Here is a 22,829-nt window from a genome sequence, read left to right as displayed (position 1 = left end):
CACTGGGTTCTCGTGAACTATTCTCATAATTCACAACCCCTGGGTCAGAGATTTTACTTTTCCTCTGACCCATCTCTGGCAGCAACATTTCCCTTGCTCTCTCTCATTCGTTCTGCGGTTCAACTCCTTCGCTTAATATACCAATCTCACTTCTTTTGCCAAACACTTGTTTCACACCTAATTCCTTCTTTTCTTTTTATTCTCTCCCCAACCTCTCTTTCTGACTATTTTCCACAATCCTTTCTTAATCACGTACTGAAACTTCCATCTATTATCCTCCCAACAGATAGTTGGACCTGACTCATTCACTCCCTTCTTAAATCACTTCTTCCGAGCATCAGCTCCCTTCTCAAAGACTTTTCTCGTGAGTTCTCGGGCTGGGACTTTCCCTCCCAGTCCCTCCCGGGGTATTCACTCGCTCTCCCCTTTCAGACATTCCTCACTCACACACAAGCACACAGCCGCCCCCTTTACCCAACCCCATGGTACTCACACAGCCCATTTTCGCACAGGGTTCTTGTGCACAAGACGTTTTACAGGCTCCTTTCCCTTTCTGCCGGCGTTCTCACGGGAGCCTTCTTCTTCTGGCATGCCTCCTTGTAGCTAGCTTCTTTTGCTTATGCTTTATTTTAATTTGGAACTCCTTTTCCAAGAGAGCCTGGTCTAGCCTTGGGACCACCTTAACAATTGGTGGGGAGCTCCTTCCCAAAACTAGCCACTCTTCACTTGGACTGGAGTTCCCGGGTTTCGGCACCAAATTGTTATGAATGATGTTCTATTTTTCCCAATTTATCAAGCAACAAGATTAAATTTAATAGTAAGTTTTTAATAGTAACAAAATGAATACAATCAAAGTATTGGAGATGACAATTAAAGTATTGGAGATGAAACAATCAAAGTGCATATATTTAAGAATATACAAAATTTGACAGTAAGTAATTTAGTATAATTGAGGTTCGTATAAAGCATAAGCAAAACCGACCGGGGAGGGGCCCCCCCTCCGACCGGGGATACAGGGAGTGGTTCGCCATTCCTCACGTATCAAAGCATCCAGGCTAACAATCCCACTTATATACTGTAGGCTACAGAAGTTTCTAGAAAGCTCCTCCTAGTTTCTATTCCTAAGATCTACGTAACTATACTGCACGGCGCATGCTCTACTAATGGGTTAGGGGGTCTCTTATCCTTTTAAGGGTCTTATTTCCGGTGAAGGCCCATCATCACCATCAGTGACCGAGGTGTGACCTGCAGGTAGCGCAGGCGCCCTGTGTGACTGAGCAGATGTTTTCCATAACATGACTTTAATTAAGTCCCATGCTTGTGATCATTCCGTTTTTGACAGCTTCAAGGTTGAAGCTGTATTTCTAGATGCCACTTATCAGACCTTCGTCCTTCGACTCTTCTTATCTGATTTTCTTCTAACCTCCTTCTTCGACTCCCAACATCTGTAAGATGTCTTTTATCCTGTCTCACCCATCTCCCCCTTCTCACTCTGTAACAATTGTCTTCTATTGATCTAAATACAATTTTGTTAATATAGTTACAACTTAATTAGCACGAATCACATTTATCACATATATATGTTTTCAAAAGGTCAAGGTTTTTAAAATTTGAAAGAGAGTATTCCCTTCCTGCCCATTAAAAGAGAAGACTTTAAGGGAAAGTTAAAGAGCAGACAGGAAGGACTTTCTGGATATCAGAGGCCTTCCTTAAGGCCTCAGTTTGCAAACTAGAAATTAAGTCTTTTTAAAAAGTCTTGACCTAGGCACTAAATCTGAGTAACTTTTTTGGGAATCCTGGAGTTATTTTAACAGAAAATTACAGTTTATCCTATTCTAATAGCATGCTGTTAGTTTGCCATTCTTGAAAAGGCTGAAAATCAAATCTTTGTCTTTAATATCACCATTTGCAAAATTTATTCTGTAGCAAGACTATTTGAGGTATTCTTGGATAAAGTTTCAGTGAAGCAAAATTTGCATTTTCTTCTAGGAGGAAAGGCAGGCACCCTGGAAAAGACTTGCATCATGCCCATTTCAGCAGAGGCACACACGTTTTATCAGAGGGACCAGGACAACAAACCTGCTCTTGAAGTGTTTCTGAGGAGTCATTAAAAAGAACATACAGTGTTTCCCATCTCTTGGCCTTGCACTCTGCTCTCTAAGGAGAAGTTACAGAGTTACAAAAACCAGATGAGAGCCGGGATTCTGCAAAGGATTGGATTTCATTCTTTCCCTCCTTATATTTGTTAGTAAGCACTGCATATATATAGAAGCGTTTGACTTGTGAGACATAAGACATTTCATAAGTCATCTACTTTTGTCATTTGAGGCATCTGACTCTGTTATTACAGGAGCATGCCAATAAAATAGCCCACAATGAGCTTTTATAACTTCTTCAAACCCAAGCTTTTTTTAACTAACAAAAGTGTTAATAGTGATCAAAAGCTTTCATTAAATTTGCACAAAGAAAAAGACATAAAACTTTTGCTTTGTAATTTCAGCATTATATGCTTTGTGAATTCTCATTATAGTAGAATATTAAACACTTTCACTCCTTTGAGAAAAACTGCATCTTTTCCATTATAGGGGAGTAAGTAAATAAAATCAGCTGAATTTTTTTGGCAGCCCGAGTTTCTTCTATAATTGTCTTCATTTGATCATGTCCATGGGGGTAAACACTGGGCCTACATGTGCTAAGTAGGAGTTGCAGTGTGTTATGTCTTCACTTCTGAAGGTTTAACGGGAGAGTTAACACACACACACTTCTGCTGATAAACAATTAACTGTATGCTGGTGTCAGCTTGTCCTGTTAGAAACCTTGCAACACAATACCACAAAATGAGGAATATACATGTACAAAACAGGAAAGAAGTGCCTTCATTGAATGGCAGTCAAAATCCACATAATTTACTTTAGCTTAGCAACTTTTCTGAATTACTGATTGGATAAGTAGCCTGGCTTAAAAGGCCAGCCCCCAAAGAACAGAGATAGGACAGAATTGGAGACAGACAAGGATTTAATCCAGGGAGTTCCAGCCCTGGCTGCAGAGAGCTACTGGTCAGGGAGCTGGGCAGCCTGACCTGGGAGCCAATCACAGACACTTGCCCGGGAACATTGAAAGGGGTATAAAAACCGAGGTTAGAACTCAATAAAGGCTTTTGTCACATGGATCACAGAGTGTGGGGTTTTCTGTCTCGGGTCGCCGTTCGAACTCTACACATTAGTATCTTTTCTTAATATGTGTTTTTCTTCTGTCTTAGAGTTCAATTAAAACCATGGAATAAATAGAAATATATTTCACTCAGTGTGGTTTCTTTTAATTGATTTTTGCCTTTTTTTCTGGAACAAATTATTAAAACAACTCTTTCAAGGAGCATGATCTACAGAAATACTGTAGGAAAAAAGAAATATTTTTTCCTTTCAGTAAAAGACAGGCACCAGGATGCAAGGCTTGACAGCCTGACAATTGACTGTGTAACCTAGACAGAGTTAAATACTTTCTTGCTCAGAGCAGATGTTCTATAGAGCAATAGAGCTGATTTTGGACATGCAACCTTAGCTTGATTCTTCTGGGTGAGCATACTTGATTAAAATCAAGATAACTTCTGTGTGTATATTGGCTGATATTATTTTATACAAAAAACCTCAACAAACCTCCCAGAAATTCTGGGAAGTGAAAATCTAGTTAGTCGTACATCACATTCAAAATTTTACTGTGAGAATTACACAAGCATCATGTCTTTACTCTAGGTTATTTACCAGTCTTTTTGAATGCCTTTTCTGCTATTCTCCCACTTTCTTTTTACTCTAACCATATTTTACTGCCGGATCATGAACATTTAGTCTGTGTAAGTGCATAATAAGGACACTAAGTCCGTAATTAAAATCCTTCTGAGCAAAATGATTACTTAGTCAATTAATAGAAACCAATACTAAAAATTGTTCCTTGATTTTAATCTATTGTCAGTGCAACTGGTGCTTCTAGTGGTCTTTCTGTATGCATTGACTCTTCTAGTCAGCAGTATTACATCAATAAATGTGTATGGCTGCCATGCCCTGATTGAATAACAAAACTAAACACCTGATTATTATCCAAAACCTTCTATCTCACTTAATTTAAATTTTACTTTTCAACAGTTTGAACTTCAGATAGCTACAGTTAAAGCAAGAGACTTTTGAAATTATAGGAAATATTAAATACTGAATACTTAGGAAAAAGAATAGATGTTATTTGTTAGTTGCAACAACTGCCCCAAGATCAAAGTACAATTTGTTCAGTAAGTTGTAAACACTTTCAGAGGAAGCATATGAAATTGTTAAAGTAGACAGTACACTGCAAGAGAAAACCATCTGATTTTACTTTGTCAGAAATTCAGCTGGGATTTCCATTTACTGCCATCAGAGAAAGCATTATATAAATAGCTGAAACAATGTTATTTTTAAAAGATATATGACACAATAGTTGAAAATACTGAAACGTAACTTCCCATATGAAGAAACACATTACCATACAATAGTGAACTACAAGAAAGGACAGGCACGGTTTTCAATAAAATGATGAATGGCAAGTATATGGTTTCAAGAATTTATCATGTCAGGTTTACATTCCATCATTCCAGTTAACTCTTCTCACAGAGATTTTCCTATTTTAAAAAACGTCTTCATAAATAGTTCAACAAATTGTATATAAAATTAAAAGAGAAACTATATTATACATGTTGGGGGGAAAAAAAAGAGACAGTAGCCCCCAGAATGCTCTTCAGGACTTCAAAAAGCACTGGAATGTGGTCAGGGCAATGTCTGCTTTTCAGGGTTGATCATCTATTCACTTTGAAATTTTGCAGACTTTTAAACACATAGAAACACCACCTGGAGTAAAACAGAATTTATGAGCAAACCTTATGAAAGCTTTGAAGTCTTTGGGCTCCCTCTTGCATTTGAAGCTATTGGTGCTATGCATGCATTGCAAGTGTGTCAGCAGCTGTCGGAGACACCCGATACGCGGCATGCTGTGATCTACGCACTTGGTACGAGTGCCCTGAAAGAGGGGTGAAGGAAAGCAGGGGAGAAACACAATGACACAGGATCAGGTTTTTAGCTTCTGCCTCAGGACAACGTGTTTACACACCTAAACTACACAATTTTACTCTACAGAAGTCAGGAAAGCATGAGTAGCTCGAGCCATCTCTGGGGCTCACCTTCTAAGAGTTTATTCCCTCACAGAATATTGCTATGAGTTTATTCCCTCAGTCTGTCCATAACGGATGCATGTGAGGAACTGCACAACGTAGCTTCTCTGGAAAAGAAACTGCAACCCAACCACCTCTTCTCATGTTGATATAGCTGCATGTTGATCAAGCTGTAACAGGGGCAGCAATTTGCCAGGGCTAAGAGCGTCCCTGGGGATCTCAGAGAAAGGAAAAACAGTCACGGGAAGAAAGACCAAAAATATATTAAAAAGCATCAAAATTGACTTAAGGCTTAAAGCTAATATATAAAATAAGCCAACACTTTAAATAAAGGCAGATAATAGGTGAGAAACGAAAGATTAAGTGATTTTCTAATTCAGGAAGTGCCCAAAACCAATTGGGGAATTGAGTGTGTGTTTTTTATGGTTTAGTGACTGAAAATGATGATACAAATGAAACCACTGAGCAAGAAAGCTCATTTCAGGCTAATGCACAGAGCTAGAAAAACTCGGGGCTCTATTGTATTATAAAAGTAGTAATGGCATTCATCTCCACCTGATGTAGCATGCTTTTCTGGTTAAACAGCCTTACAGATGATGAACACAGCCATAATTTTTCAATAGTGGAGACATTATTCACAAATTCAAACACAATTGTAAAAAAGCGGTTTGCCAAAGACTTACTTTTCAAAACTTGCAAGAAGAAGAATGTCATTAGTTAGAAACAGAGAACTGCCCATCCTGCCTCCAGAGATCAATGTTTGTCACTCAAGGTATGACCCTGTTACAATTCTGTTCACTTAGCTGGGAGAAGGAATGATAGACAGGAAAATGCAATTACCTTTTTCAAAAGAACCCTTTGTTCACTGCTAATCACAACTAAATGAAAGATAGAGTGTAAAACTTCATTTTTGCTGATCCAAACAGCATTATGGAAAGGCAGCCAGAGAGAAGGTGAGGGCAAGATCAAGGACCTGCACAGCCCTCATTGCCCTGTGCGTGCCCCAGCTCACTGTGACAGCATAACTGCAAAAATCCCTTTCCTCCAGTCACTACATTGTGGCCACATCAATCTCCAAATCCATTTAAAGCAGACCATTCACATCAGTAGAAATGTCTGGTTGTCACAGAAGGGAATTTGTCTCAAACATGCACTCCTCTAAGTGTGTGCTGCCCAGGCTCACATACAGGCTCCAAAACACAGAGGTGGCTGTGCTCATGCACACAGATCCCATTTCCCCTGTTCTCCTTGCCGTCCTAAAACATTTTTTAACCCCTGTCTTTTTCCATTCCAAGTGACCAAAAAAAAAGTGAGGACAGTGTTATTGTAACATGATCTGAGGGCATGTGCCATGAGGACATGTAGGGGTTGAGATGGGACAGCAATGGAGGGCTGAGGAGAGAGCAAGGAGCCAAATTTAGTGCCGTCACTACTGCCATCTAGATCAGTAACTGAGGTGGAGCCTCCAGGCACAGCCAAGTTCTCTCCCACAAGGAACCAACTGCTTTGATCCAAAAGAGAAGCTGGCTATGAAGCAACGTGTGAGCAGTGTGCACAACAGACCCAGGAATTAAGCAGAAAACTACAGCAGACACACCCTGTTGTAGCTCCCCACAAATCCACAGTGCAGGGACGAGCTTGGTATCATCCTATCCCATCTAGCAGAAGACAGTAAACTAATGGAAAATGTAGCTGGAAAAATTCAAACCAAAGCAAGATAAGCATGGTAAAGGCAGAATTAATTACTCATGCAAAATTAGATATTAATTGTAGCTGTATCTGGTTTGACATTACTGAGCTCCTTCTAAGACTAACATAGAGTGATGGGCACAGGATAACTGTTTGTGACAGAATGAAGATAAACACCCACCACTAAAGCAGCTCTGGAAACCAATTACCTAGCTATGTAGGTTTGCATCTGTCTTCTATAAAATATTATTAGCTATATATGACACTAAATAAACTAAGAATGCCTCCACAGTCTGAGAAAACTTCTACCACTATTCAAAAGAAGGACATGCTGTTTTTCTCTGAAAAGTCCCTCTGCTGATGTGCGAATCATATTATTATCTGATACATGAGAGATTAGAGGGTGGAGTAGCCAAATACAGTGAGAGAAACACTAACCAGGAGTATAAGACAAAGCACAGACATGCATTCTCATTAACCTCACTTCACATTCAATATAACGACTCCATTTTACTGACACTTTAAGTCACAATGACAATTGTTACAGATGACAATATAATGCCGGCTTTCACATTCATAGATCAGCTTTTTGCCTCACAAGTATTTTGATATGGTGCAATTTACACTTACTTTTAACTGCTCCTGTATAGTATAATCTGTCAGTCTATGTCTGCACTGTATAGTTTATATGAATAGTAGTGTGATAAATATATTATATCATAGATTAACTTTAGCAAAATGTTAAAATAGAGACTAAATTCCCTCTATGTAACCAACTCAGAGAATGGTATAAAGCAATTATTTTTCGTATACGTGTGGACTGGCTTGTCCAAGTGATAACAGTGACAGAAAACAGAGTATAAGCATCTGGGAAGGATTTTATTGACTCCTCACTATCAGGGAGTGTGGACAACAGCATGGAAACACAGGAAGAAATAAGATATATTGACCTAATCTACAGAACGTCCTGCAGACAAGTCAGAGGTTAAAACCAAACAAGAGAGTTCCTGGAACACCAAAAACTCAAAGGAGTGTTTGAATAAGGCATAAACTCACGAATATGCATGTACCCTCAGCAAGGTAACAGCAACCATTGTTAACAGAGAACGATGTTTTAAGTTGAGGTGTGTTCTTTGGCTAATAGTCAAAAATATCCCAGAGCTGGATATTTGTCTCATATTAAGACTTCCGAAAATTCGGAAGCGTGAACTTTGTTTTTCACACAATGAAACTGAAGATTCCTACTGACTTTAATATAACTATCCAGCACTTTCCTAATTTCTTCCAGCAGCTTGAATATATTCAGAGTAATAAATAAAAATGTGTGTTAGAGCGGATGTAAAGTTGCAGATAATGGGGTTTTTTTGTAAAAATAACGTTTTTTTCCAACCTTCAAACAATTTTTTCAATTCTATTGGGTTAGTAAAGGTCAGAAAAGACAAAAAATTTGTAATATCTTTGCAATATCTAATCCTTTTCCAGAACAATTCAAATCGTGTGACACCTCCTTATGTCTCCTAGCCCCTACTTGAGCAGTAATAGCCTTTTATAAAGGATGGAATGCAACAAGCTGTCCCCTATTGCCAAGACATTCCTTCTCTACAGCAGTGCAGGATCAAAGCATAAAGCCCAGGGAAAAAATATTTGGGTAGTAAACTAGTTCTCTTTCTAATTAAAATGCTTGAAGCCTACATGTGTTAAAACTCAATTTTCTAAGTAATGACCTTTGTCTCCAGGAGCATTCAACGATGAACACTTCTATGAATACATAACTCGAAGCTTGTCTGCTCATACACCCCTGCTTCTGTCCAAGCATCTGCATCAAGTACCACACCTACTTCAAAAAGCTCCTTCAGGCTGCCCCACTATAGCTTGATTTTGGTGATGGCAACTCATTCTGCTTTTCTGGCGTGGCTTTAGCTAGATTGTCTGATAAACAGATGGTCTTTGTCTTGCAAACAGCGGGCCAACAACTGAGGCAAAGCTGGGTATGGCAGGTGATTGCTAAACATCCTGGAAGTCTTACTAGGATATGAGCCAGCTTTATCTGCATGTGAGAAACCACAGCTGGATCACTCATTGCTTGAATAAGAGAATTCAGCCTTTTGTAAATCTTTTCTTCAGAAACATCAGATTTAGGAGTGCAAGTCCAATATTTAAGAAAAAACAACCCTGTGTCTTTAAAGCTACTCCACTATGGAATGTCAGGTGCACACACACACTACAATCTACTACAATCTACTACAATTTCTTTCCCATTCATTGCCCACCCAGGAGTCTGGCTAGCACTCTTGGATGTCAGCTTCCATACAGTGGAGTTGTGTAACTTTGAATCAGACTGCTTCTGAAAGCACAGTGTGAGAACGAGCTGTGAGATGTTATCTGGAGCCTCTGCCCTTTGCTCAGGGGCTGCATTGCTCAGGCCCCTGCTATCATTCCTTGCCTGTGCTGCATTATAGATATGGCTGTGCCTGCCTGTTTTCTTTGCTGATCCTGAGATTGCTTTCTGATTTGAATTCGAGGCTTGGCCTCAGACCTGTCTCGCCATTATGACTGCGTCTGTGTAATTTGGTACTTTGTCATTCAACAAGCAGTGGAACCAGTGAATTCTGGTCTATTATGGGTCCTCACATGCTACAATTACTCTCCTCCACCCAGCCCATTCTTCACTCAGAAAGCAGCAGAGCTGCCCTGGCTGTGTCTACAAGAGCTCACTTATAGCAAAAGCCTGAGCTCCCGACACACATTAGCTCCCCATCTCCACCATGCCTCTAAATCTCTGATGGTATGCAGTTTTTTGAGCTTCTTTCTCTGCTGAAATGAATAAATGGAAAGTCGTGACCAAAGCAGATGGACCTGTGATAGAGGCCATTTAAACTCTGGACATTTACTGAAGAAATCCGTTAATATAACACCATAACTTTTGCTAATGGTAAATGAGCAATAAAATCTGTAGTCAGCTTCTCAACTAAGAACCCAGCTGGCATCACCGGTACCAACTCATGCTTGTTTTGTCAAGCAAGAAAAACTGTTGGAGCAACTGGAGCATCCAGTCCTCCATACTGATGGAGAATTTATAATCAGTGTTAGGACAAATCACTGATGTGCATCATGAACAAAGGTACTGATTTTGTCTCTAATTCCTCCAGAATGATACATTTATGAGTTATTTTCTTGACTTGCAGAGAAACTTCAGTCCAGCTCAAAACATAGCAGAGATAAACTAAATTTATTATGATTATTAGTCTATTTTGCTGACAGGATGCCATGTAATTTCTGCTCAACAACACAGACTAAACAAGCACTTTTATATAACTCTTCTGAAATGGCAGTGAAGACTTAACCAACTTGTTCAAATGCTTCCATAGCAGAAGACAGTATTTCTGTGTGTTCAGAGTATTCAGGGAAGATAAAAATTAGCAAAACAAGAAGTCAAACATCACATTTTTAATCTCCTGATTTGTCTTCTATGACACATATAAAGAAAATAATACTACTTCACACTCTCTAAGTCTTTTCAGTGTTAACTGTACAATAATGGGCAAAGGAACATGATCCAATGGAATCTGAATTTATGGCCAAAAGAGGGGGTGTCACTCTTCCTATTACTCCCGTGCAAGTCAGTATTTCCTCTCCATGGATGAAACACTTTTTCCTTGGCTTCTATAACTGTTCTTGAAGAACCTGTAATGGATGACTTCATATCTGGGTAAATGTGGCTACAAAACACATATTATCCCCAGATATTTCTAACTCATTCAGCAAAGGTAAAGTAGCACATCATTTTAAGCCCCGGTCACTTGTAACTACAATTTTCACCAATGCAAAATGGAGCTGCACTACATTAGTTCAGGACATTTTAGATTTCATGCTTTAAACAGTTTTACAGATGGAACATAGTTTGGAATGAGGTTTTCATATTATTATATAAGAAAAAAAGGAAGATTGAAATACTTGTAATGGGCTTAGTGGTGGGGCTTGCATAATTATAGCAGTCTATATTGAACTTGGTCCAGTTCTAGTGGAGAAAGTATGTTCCCCTGAAAAAACAATTTTATCTGAAGTGGCATTTCAGAAAGTGAAATTTCATTTCTACTAAGCTGATATATTGCAACATGTCCTGTAAATGTTCTCCTTATTTCACAACTCATCAGCTAACACTGGATTTCAGGCTGCTTATTAAAAACACTAATCATTACTTCATTTAAAACCATTAGATTCCGTTTCAAATATATGGCATATGTTTTGAACACCAAAATGATCCAATGAGCACCATTTGAGGGCTTCGAGGGCTCTGTTAACTTGAAAAACACAGTGCAAATCAAGATTTTAAAACATCTTTGTACCTTGAACACTTGCATTAAGCCTATGTAGACATGGTTGTCTTGCAATCATCACAACTTTATTTACTCTCTCGAGATCTAACCAAGGACATTTTCTTTACTCCTTGTGAAAAATTGTGAAAATACCCACTGAGGAGACATGATTTACTTGATAGAAATGTTCAGAACAGATCTTTAAGCTCTGACAATGCCTCATTCCAACAGAAATTGACAGCGACTGAGAGTTTATTGCCTGGTTATCACATGAAGTCAAATTCTAAGGCTGAATAATGCTCCACATGGCTGTAACTGCTCTCTGAACTACCTCATGTAATTGATTAAACCTGAATCACTGTTATGGGAGTCTTTTACAATGTGGAAGCTTTTCTGCTTGTTCAGTGTAGCCAACAAACTCACCCCCTGTAGGAATATACAGGTCAGGGATGCCAGCAGCATGAGTCAAAAATCACGTTTGCATACAGGCAGTCAAGCACAGGATTTGTTTCCTTGGTGGTTTATGAGTTTCAGTCTTGATAAAGTGACAACCTTCAAAATCATTGATTTGATCAGAAGGGAGACTCGGACACACATCCCCAACATGAAATCTGTAAGTTCCCAGACACTTTTCTGAATGCAGCACAAATAAAACCAGCACTGCTCACTCACAGCACACTGTACTCAGTCCAGGGACAACTAACTTCCAAATTGTGCTGTCCATGCAGCCGAAATTAAAGTGTCCATAGAGCTGTGTGAGGTTAAACTTTTGGGTGCTTTTAGGCACCCAACTTACTGCGTTGGTTTTTTAATGAGCTAAGTAGCTAATAGTTGTTAGAAAGTTGTTTATTGCAGAAGCACATTAGTCTCAAAGCAAAAGTCACAGGCGCTAAAGTCTATGTTAAATTTTGGTATCAAGTTTTAAACAGAAGCAGAAACAAAGCAAAAGCAAATGGCAAAAAGCAAATGGTAAAAGCAATGGCAAAAAGCACCAGCTCTCCCCAATGTACATTTTTATATAGAAACTTCCTATCAAGCTAAGACACAAACTTGGACTACTACTTCTTAACTTATTAGAATTCTAGTTTCTTAGCATGCCAGGCTACATATAAACTACATATATGTTTACCTTGTTCTATTTGAAAAATGTAAGCAATATTTTTACTATAGCTTTATTAGGTTTAAGACTAACTTCTTGAAGCCTCCACGGAACCCCTAGTGTTTAACACTATGTTTTTCAACCTTTACTAGAACTCGAACTTTTATACTGGTATCTAAGACCTTTTACTTACTAAAAGCACTTAAAACCTATTCTACTCACTTATTTACTTGCTTGCTTATACTAAAACTTAAACTTACACCTCTACTTTATGTGTGAATGGTTTAACACACTTTCATCTATTCCAAGGCTTTAATTTAATCTTTGCGCTCTGATTTCTCTCTGAAGAATACAGAGACACTCCTGACTTACCGACTCTAACCCAGCCGGGAGGGTGCGAGTGAGCGCTGCTCCAGCCTGGGCTTCCACAGCCACGACTTTCCAGCCGTGCTGGGAAAGTTCTCGTCATGCCCCGGGACTCTGCCGTCCTCCGGCTGCTTCCAGCGCCCACAGCCGAGGTCCTTTTTTGTCTCAGGCCATCTGAAGGGCGCCCTCTTCTGTCCAGCACCCAAACTGCAGCACCGCAGCGATTCCCCCGATGTGTCTCGAGCCTACGAAGGAAAACTGCAGTACTGAGCTTTTTTTCTGTAAGATTAGTAAATACCACGACCCAGCCTGCCCCATGGTGGATGGAAGATTGTTCTGCATATGTTAATTGAAGACAACAGGAAAATAAATGCAAATGACAGGAAAAGTAGGAAAGTTTAAAAAGGGTAGGATTGATACAACTATTTTTCCAGTGGAAATATAGACACCTGAATTATAAGAACTACAATGAATGTTTTTTACTGCATAATTCTCTGATGAGATGTCCTTGCCGACTAAATGCAAGAAATTTCCTGGGGGTTGGGGAGCGGGGGGGTTGGGTTTTAAACTCCAAACTTTTATTCGAGAAGTCCAGGACTAGGAATTGCCACATCTACTTCCAAAACAGGTTATTTTGCTTGGTTTTGTCAAAATTTTGGAGAGGAATTGTCTTTCATAGCCATCCCCACAGTGATGTATTTATTTAATTAAAACAATCAAAATGTTTAATTTAAGTTACTTCATTTCCAGGTGATTTTTAAGTGGCTGTCCTAAGGGAACAAGGCTTCTGTGGCTACTTTATATCTCCACTGACTCCTGGTAATGATGGAAACCACTGGCCCATTTCAGCCCAACCGGGCAGATGGACAGAGATCTCAAATACAGTAAGTTCTGGCAAATTTTCTGATAATCAGCAGCTGGATAGAAGAGTCAAATAACAAGGAGCACCTTAATTAGTGCCCCCACTCAGCACGAGTCCAGAGTCTGGCTAGTTCCCAATCAGCCAAGCCATGTGTGATCCGTGTCCCCAGTGACTGCAAAGGGAGAGGAGAGAGAATGAAGGGGAGGTGAGAGGAGATATGGAGGAGGACGAAGGTTCATGACCACATGGATGTGAAATGCAAATCACCAGGAAAGGAGATTCCATTAGGTCAGCCAACAGATGAACTTCCTTTCTCACTCCCTTATGCCTCATAATGTTATTTGGATTGACTTTGGCAGCAGGTAACTAGAAGATCAAAATGCTGTCTGTCCATCTGTTCTGTCAATTACTGTAATTTCTTCCCCTATGTGTTGTTTATATCATGTTTAGATGTCATTTAGAGATTTTTTTATCAATAAACATGGCAATAACTACCAGGGCATACAGATCTGTGACGATGTAAAGGGGGAAAATAAAAGCTAAAAGGATGTGTTTGGTAATGTTCAATGAATTAAGAGATAGCTTTTCTAAGCACAGGGGTTTTATGAATTGCTTGAGTGCTGTATAATAACAGTTGCTAGGAGGAAAAAAATATTTCGTTTTTATCAACTTCGGTATTTTTCAGATTTTAGGAGGGAATAAACCTAGAGAGCATCAGTTGAATATTTTTCACTGATCACGTCACGCCAGTTTCAAATCTTTTCTTGGAAAACAAGGTGACCTTTACCTTCATGTCACATATAATGCACCAAGGCAGCCAAGGTCATTTTACAGACTTTACTGTAATTTCAAGATTTCATAACATAACTCTAGATAATAAGAGACAAGCTGCCTATATTAAAAAGAGATGCACTGACATGCAAATGCATAATCAAGCACTGACCTTACTGAATTTTTATAATATTTCATTGCTACATCCTATGTTATTTTAGATCAGGTCTAAAATACTATACTCCTTGGATAGGATATGAAACAGGACATGTCTCTTTTGATCCTGCAATTTTTCATTTTATTACAGACACCTAATCATACGGTTAAAGTCAGATTTCTTGGGAGGATAAAGAAAAGTTCCCTATGTTTTCCACAATTACAGGAATTTAAACATTTCCATTAAATATTTTCCTTTGCACAATTTTTCTTCATAGTAGTAGTTAAAAAGAAATAATTTTAAATAATTTCAGAATCGGAAATTCTATCCTTATGCTTATAAAGAACATTTCCGCAATGTGAAAATGTTCTTTCTAAATGTTAAAGACAGAAATTGGTAAAAATGTCTATTGTAGCTAAAGAATAGCAAAGATAAGTCTCCTTGCTGCCAGAGTTTATAGGCACCAACCAGCCTTGGATGAAGTTAAATGATGCACTAAACTGTGTGTTTAGCACCTGAGGGGCGCTGGAGGGGGCCAAGGTGAATGTTCCTCCCTTGGCTAATGCGCTTCTGCACACACAGGGTACTGAACTCCAGGAGGCAGACTGGGAAAGTTTGGCTGCCCTTAATGAACGGAATAAGAAAATGGAATGAAACGTTGTAGTGCAAATGCTCTGTCATGCTGCTGGGAACCAACGAGAACAATCTTCACGATGAGCTGCGCTGGAAATACAAGGAAAAAAAAAGACAATCACAGAAAACCGTCAGCCACTCCAACTATGAGGCAAAATGTGCATAGCTGTGGAAAACGCAAATATCATAAAGAATGTAAAAGAGAGGTGTTTCTGGTAAATACCCGAATACTGCTATTTTTAAAATGATGAATTCTCATTTCAAATGCTGTGTACCCTCTGTGCACTCTTCAGCAGAGATGAATTCACGCTGGACCACAGCTACTTGGTTGACAAAAAGAAGTGCAGACACCCTCTCTGACATGTGACTGAAAGAGTGCAGGTGACCTTTGTCTGCAAAAATAAAGGGAAAATGACTATACAGAAATCAGCTAGTAAATGACATTTTGGAGAAAGAGACCCAGTCTAAAGGACAATGGTTTTTATATGAAATGTAAAATGGTATAAATGGATTACGAGTACATTTAACCTAGCAATCAGAAAAATACTTTTAATCTCTGGGGGCTCTGAACAGCTTTTCATTGGGAGTAAAGGCAACAAAAAATAATTTCAAGATAAAGAATAATAAATCTGCAAATCACGGGATAATATATGTGGTGTGATCTGCATTAGGTATAGACTAATGTCTGGTCTATGTACCATGTAATATGTGGAAAATCATTCCATGAAAAGCCAATGTCGGCAAAGGAGACAGAGGAATCCTGCAACTTTATTCGAATAAAAGGAGTGTCCACTGGGGCGTCCCCCATGGGGCTTCTTTCTCGAGGTTTTGGAGGACCCAGCAGTCTCCTTTTATCCTGAACTCCCGCCCACATGTTGTCCTTTCCTTTCCCTACTGGCTTAGGTAGTAGAAAGGTACAGCTTACCCGAATCACATGTCACATACTGCCCTCTTGAAGATGTCATATTTCTCCAAAATTTGGAAATCCAGCCTATGTGGGTCCTGCAATAGACTTTGTGCTGACCCGTTTGACTATTACCCTAAAGTTCGGGAGTCACACTGGCTGGGCTCCGTAACAAGTTTGTGTGTGTTGAGGTTGGTAAAGACATTATCACCCATTTCAAAGACATTAACACCCATTTCTCCTAAAGACTCTTACTCATGGAATTGTTTGTAAAGGCATTAGCACCCATCTTTCCTATCAGTATCAGCATGCAAAGAAAAACAGAAGCTGTGACTAGTAGAAGAGTGCTGTAAAAAGCTCTGAAACATATTTTGGAAATCCAGGTATCACCACAATGTTTTAATTATGATACTGCTGCTTATTCTAGTCGAAATCTCTGGGCAACTCAGTCTTATGTCAGATATATTCACTTCCAAACTGAAAGACTGAGTTACCTCCGAGCTATCAAAGTTCCTCTTTTCTTGGCACTCCTCCTGTCTTGCACTTCTTAAATTTTAATTTACTTAGTTTCTGGACATGCTATCTTCAGTTTTAAGTTTTCTTGTGAAAGGCTGGTGTTTCTCTGTGATCTTATTTTACCTCCAGATTTTTTTTACTTCAGAAATTTTCGGAATAATTCCTCATAACTTTGCATATTTGTCACTATCAGTATGGCTTAGTGGAACCATTTAGACTCTTCTATGTAAAATTATGGGCTAGATTTGTGCAGAATTGTAAAGCAGAGATTCAAAGGTTTTTCCTTTAGTGCCACTTCTCTAATTGCTCCAAGGACAACTTCATAATATCTGCAATTCCAGTAGACAATAATATCTGCAATTCCAGTAGGCAATAGCACGGAAGGAAAAGCCTCAGCAGCTTTGTTTTTCAAAACCTGCCATGTACTGTAAGCAGTGATGACTTCAGTTACAGAATATCAAAAGACACACACAGCGTTTCCCTTCATTAAACAAACATTTGGTTTTAAAGCATGTATTGGCTGCCAACTACAAATATACTGTTTTCTAGATCAAAAAATCTCTGTGAGGCACAAAATCATTGACGGTGATTGTCATCACAGCACTGCACACACATATTCTTTCAGGATACTTTAAACAGGTGCAGCCAAATGCATAACCGGGCAGCAGAAGAGGACCAGCTTGGCAAGAAAAATTAAGCTGTCTGAGCTCCGTGCTGCTGCCGCTGGGATATTTGCAATACCTGTGCATATACACGGCTAAGTAGGTGATTGATGAAACCACTGCACTGCGGTGTGCAGCATAAATATATCTGCAGATTTGGGAGAAGAAAAGGGAGTAGATGGTGATGCTGAAAATGACTCACTGGGTTTCAGGCAAGCAGCTGGGATGCTGACTTAGCACAAGAGTTGAAGAACAGAATGGAGGTTATCCATCCTGCACCATCCCTGCAAGAGGACAGGCAGTGAGCTCTGGGACTGAGGAAGAAAAAGTAAGGAAAATCGGGATTTTAAGGTGAGACAAAACTGCTGAGGTCTCTGTTGCCCGACGGTTATCAACTCTCTTTGAAACAAGGATAGAAATGGCCAATCTAATGGATGATCACTAGTCTGCTAACAAAGAAAATGGGTTCAAGATTGTCAGCTTGAGTGAGCAGAAGTTTCTACAATTAGCAAAGAAGTTACTGCTTTGCTGATGGCCTCTGTAGATATCAGCAATGGCATTTGTTTTTATTCAATATGCATGGATAAAGCCAGACAATGGAACATTTTAAAAAAGTAAAATATCTTCAATACAAAAGAAAAAGGTATTTTACAATGTTTAAAATGCCAGGATTGTCTGTGATGCCTTATTTCAACTTGTTGTGTGTATCCTTTTCACTGTTAATTTGTGTATCAGTCAACATCAGGGCTGGTTGTTCTGGGACACTTGGGATGTGGAAGGTTTGAAATTGCGAACCTGAGGTGACACCGTTGAGATTTCTGAAAGGTGTAAGATTGTTTCCATAGTTAGGGTACAAACTGATCCTCAAAAGCAAGCTGACTGACAGACTGATGTACACTCAGTGAAAACAGAGGGCTGAATTAACAACCAAAATATTAAAAATTATATCACAGTGCACACACCTTAGATGGCTTAAGGCAATTGCTGTTACAACATGAGCAAAGCTTTGTGTAATTTTTGTGCAACTTTGCAATACTTGTAATGTTCTTTCAACAATATTTGCAAGCTTAAGACAACTAAAGGTACTAAAGAATTACAAAATATTGTTATAACATTAGGCTGAGTTACAGCAACACAAACATCTTTTAGGACACATCCATTAGGATGAGAAATGGATTATAGAGTTTTAGGTTATCCAGTTATGCCAAGAGTTATAATTATACAAATTATATTTCCTTGAACAAAGCAGAGATCCATCTTTGATTGCCCAAGCAAAAGAGAGTAGCAGGTCAGTTGGGATATAGTAAACAATTATCTTTTTGTAGTATGACTAGCTTCAGGAATTTTCAGTACTATAAGAGGTTAATAAGAATTATTTACATTTTCAGGTGTGCTGCAGTTTGGCTATATTGTCTGATATTACTCTACACTTTAAGATAGATGTTACAGATTTATTCTCATACTATATTTTAAAATCTTCCTGCTTTGACTGCTGGAACTCTGAACCAATGCTGAAATTTCAATCTTTTTTGCAAAAGACAATACTTTTACTATGTATTTGCACTACGAAACAGTGGTGCTGTCCTGTGATGCCTTTAGTTTTAAGTTTTCCTATTCTCCTTGGATGTGCTTTTCTGATGTGCTAGGGTGATGAAGACAAAACAATCCTACTCTAGTTATGAACTCAAGGACAGTTTCTCCAAACTTCAGGCCCTAAGGAAAAACTACATGGAAAGGTGGAGGGTGGGTCCATGCAAATTAACCAGAACTTATAAAGTGGAAGATTTTGTGACCAACTCCCTCCTTTGCTTCCATCTTGGAGCCATCCAGGCAGGGGCCACGACTGTGGCACTTATATTGCTGGGGTGTGGCTTTTGTAGGCCTTTGTAGGCCTCACAATAAATACCCATTTTATTCTCCTTAACTCTGTGTGTAGCCTCTCTTCCAGCTCCTCAAGGCATCACAGCTGGCACCCCAGATGGGACAGGGAAGGCACCTGGAAAACCCCCTGGAGTGAAGTTCTGCCAGCAGCCCCGGAAAGGCCCAGCAGAGATCCAGAGGTATCAGAGCCAAGACAGAGGCATGTGAGTGACCGAATAAAAGGGTATTCTGTTTAGCATCTGGGTTAGGTACTAGGAGGGTTTGTGGATTATAGTTTTGTAAATTGTAAATTTGTTTGGGGAACCTTTGAGTTCCAAGTGGAATTGTTTTGCTCTTTATCCCTCTTCTTAAAGAGCAGGTTTAAACTGCAGCATCTGGAGCCAGAAGGTGGCGTAGCATTTGCGCTGTGACTCTGAGAGTTGTGAGTTCTACCCCGAGTCTCTGTTTGTGTCTCTTACTCTTTATTTTGGGCATCAGAATGGGTTGTGTATTTTCTGGTGAACATGATAATGGTAGTATTCCGAGAGATAGCCCCTTGGCGTTAATATTGAAAAAGTGGGCGAATCTAATCGGGGAAGAGTCTATACTTTCAAAACCTAAACTTACCAGACTCTCAGAGAAAATCTGGCCAACATATGAACTAGATAATGGAGAAACGTGGCCTAAAGTTGGGAGTTTAGATCGAAAATTAATATCAAGTTTAATATCCCGAATACGCGGAGATAGGTTCTTTGAAGAATTAGAGTATGCCCGACTTTTTATGGTATTAGCATGTGAGCAGGACCAAGATAAAAAGAAAGAACATATATTAGTCTTAAAAGATAAAAAGAAAGCGCTACCTTTCAGTAGTATATATAAAACCCCAGAGGAGGCGGAGACAGATCTGGTTGCTCCTGCCATGAGGACAGGCTCGCTCCGGGCCGCGCTGGGCGGGGGCTCGGGCCGGGCCGCAGGTTCAGGCCAGGGCACGGCCCCTCCTCCGGCACTGCCGCAAAGGGGGGCCAGGGGAGCCACAGCTCAGGCGGGGCCCCGGTCAGTGAAGGAGGAGGAGGAAGGCGGGCCGGGGCAGCAATGGACACTGCCCCCGCCGCCACCTCCGGCAGCAGGCCGAGGGGAGAGGAAGGGGGGAGGAGATAGCCGGTGTGTGCAGCCTCCGGCACCCTCCCGAGGGGAGAGGCTGGGGGGCAGGGCCTTTTACAGGGAAGGCGGAGAGGGAACCTCCCATGGGGGGAGCGGTGCCCCCTCCGTTCTCAGGCCTGTGAGGTGCCACGGCAACGCCGGAGGTCAAGAAGCTGCCTCGGAAGGTGACATCACCAAAGATCGCAGACACACAGCCCGGCAGTGGAATCGCAACAGGTGTTGTATGATGCTTTCTAGGACTGGGACCAGCCGAGATCGACTCTTGGCTACTATGGAGACAGACAGCTCTTACTCAAATGAGTCTGAGGAGGAAGAGGAGGATGAGGAAATGGACGAGATTATTGCTGCCTTAAACAGACGGAGAAGGGGAAAGATAGCAAAAAAGGTCCTGAGAGAGCGTAGCCCAATTGCTCACCGCACTAGATCAAAAAGGGAGAGAGACAGAGAACCAGTTTTGCAAGCCCCTTTACGACAGGCAGTTGGTAATCAGGGGCCAGTATACGTGAAAGTACCATACTCCCTTATAGAGCTAGAACAGTGGAAAACTACTGTGGGAAAATATAAAGAGAACCCAAATAAAGTGGCAAAATTGGTGGAACAGGCTATTAACTCACAAAACCCTGACTAGGCAGACTTAAACTCCATGTTAGATACATTACTCAACCCCACTGAGAGACAGATGATTAATAAAGCCATCACAACCTCCGTGGAGGGGAACATAGCCAGTGGATTGCTTCAAGATACTGTCACTCAGATATTTCCCCTTGAGAATCCTGGGTGGGATCCAAATATACCCAAACATATGGTGAGGCTGAAATGATATCAAAGTCTTGTAGTATATGGGTTAAAACATGGAGTACCTAAAGCTATAAATTGGTCAAAGCTTTATGAGGTAAGACAAAATTATGACGAATCACCATCTGATTTTTTGAACAGGTTAAGAGAAACTGCCATCAAATATACTGACCTAGACCCTGAATCAGCTGATGGTAAAGCACATTTGGTTTTGTTGTTTATGGGTCAGGCTTCAAATGATATAAGAAGGAAGCTGCAGAAGATAGAGGGGGTCTGAGATATGGAGAGACTGCTAGAGGTTGCCTGGAAAGTATTTCGAGATAGAGGTTCAACTGAAAGAGTTAAATCCCAACCCAGTAAGAAGGCAACTCAGGAAAAGTCACCCAGAAAAACCTCCCCTACGGAGAAGGACCAGTGTGCATACTGTAGAAAGTGGGGACATTGGAAAAAGGATTGTCCAGTGTTAAAAGAAAAATCCTCAGTTCCCCAACTCTCAGTAGTACAAACCTCAAGTGGCTCAGGCTCTGAGTGATGGCAACCAAGGGCTATTTCCCCAGCAGAGCCCTTGATTATAACTAAGCTGGGAAAAGTTGCCATCAAGTAATTCGTGTAGATTGTGAAGCAGCATATTCTATGTTAAATACCTTAGAAGGGAAACTGAGTCACGACACTGTACATGTTATTGGGGTAACTGGGGTAAGGAAAACTGATTTTCTTCTGAACTTTGGTATTCAAATTGGAGAAACATCAATTCCTTTACATGCCTAACTCACCAAAACCATTGTCGGGGAGAAGAAGAATTGGAGGCTTGAAGCTTGTAACCAGACTGTGTTTGGTAACTTAAATATGTGTATTTGTAATGTAACTACAATTAGAGACCATGGTTTTTGTGTATAAACACAAACACTTGTAGAAGAAATGTCAGAGCATGCAAATCTGCAGCAGCTGCTGGAAAATGCCAAGGCCAAAGCTAAAAAGATCCTAATAACAGTACACCACGCTGGTAAAGTTATAAACAGGGAATAGAACAAATTAGGAGGGCAGGAGAACACCACTGGTGGGAAGTTGCTTTTGGCTGGTTCCCCATGGCCACTGGCATTTTCAATGAGCTGCTGCACCCCATTGTAGTTACACTGTTAATGCAAATTTGTGTGCTTTGGTAGGCACTTGTTGCCGGATGAGGCAGGTGAAGCTCTGCTTTGATAACTAGGTGAAAGGAGCAGGGCTGGCCAAGACCCTCATGAAATAATCAGGGACAAGACTGGGTTGGCCTCTGTGTTTGCCACCAGGAAGATCTTATGGCTCCACTGTTGGCTGCAACCCAGTAGGTGTTGAGCGGTGGAGACACACGCCATGCCAGACCTTGATGAAAGGGATGACTTCTCTGTTACCAGAGGGCCATCCAGGAGGGGAGGACAGGCCAAACAGCCTGCAGTTGGTCTGAACCAACTTGCTCAAGTAAGGTCACCTAGAACAGATTGTCCAGAACTGCATTCAGCTGGACTTTGACCATCTCCACAGATGGAAACTCCACAACCTCTCCGGGCAAATATGTTTCATTGTTTGATTGAAGCAAAAGTTAATATATGGTAGACCATGTAAAACCCCATATATTCCAGGTGAAATTAATTCACATGAAGAGAAAACGTGATTTATAGTGTTATTTAATGGCTCTAAGTTTCACTTTGCAGAAGTTCCAAAAGCTTCAGAGTTACATCGTGCTATCCAGACCCATAGGACTGGACACCCCTGCACATCCGTTCCAGTCTGGAGAGTGGGTCTATGTGAAGTGGTGGGACAGTGATCCTCTGCAAGCCAAGTGGAAAGGACAATTTAAAGTCCTGTTGACT

General features: G+C 40.3%; 1 long non-coding RNA gene across 1 annotated transcript; it reads right to left on the bottom strand.

Moving 5' to 3' along the window:
- Positions 1-1,177: 1,177 nt before the first annotated feature.
- On the bottom strand, positions 1,178-20,058 carry LOC148225151 (uncharacterized). The gene is made up of 3 exons (XR_015803296.1): positions 19,884-20,058; positions 12,665-12,903; positions 1,178-5,037 (listed from the first exon to the last, which is right to left on the bottom strand). It is a non-coding gene; the product is annotated as an uncharacterized LOC148225151 (long non-coding RNA).
- Between the last annotated feature and the right edge of the window lie 2,771 nt (positions 20,059-22,829).

Source organism: Sturnus vulgaris, chromosome 1 (assembly GCF_052056855.1).
Source record: "Sturnus vulgaris isolate bStuVul1 chromosome 1, bStuVul1.hap1, whole genome shotgun sequence".
In the NCBI taxonomy this organism is placed as follows: domain Eukaryota; kingdom Metazoa; phylum Chordata; class Aves; order Passeriformes; family Sturnidae; genus Sturnus; species Sturnus vulgaris.
The sequence above is the reverse complement of the archived record's forward strand: the minus strand, read 5'-3'. Positions and strand labels throughout refer to the sequence as shown.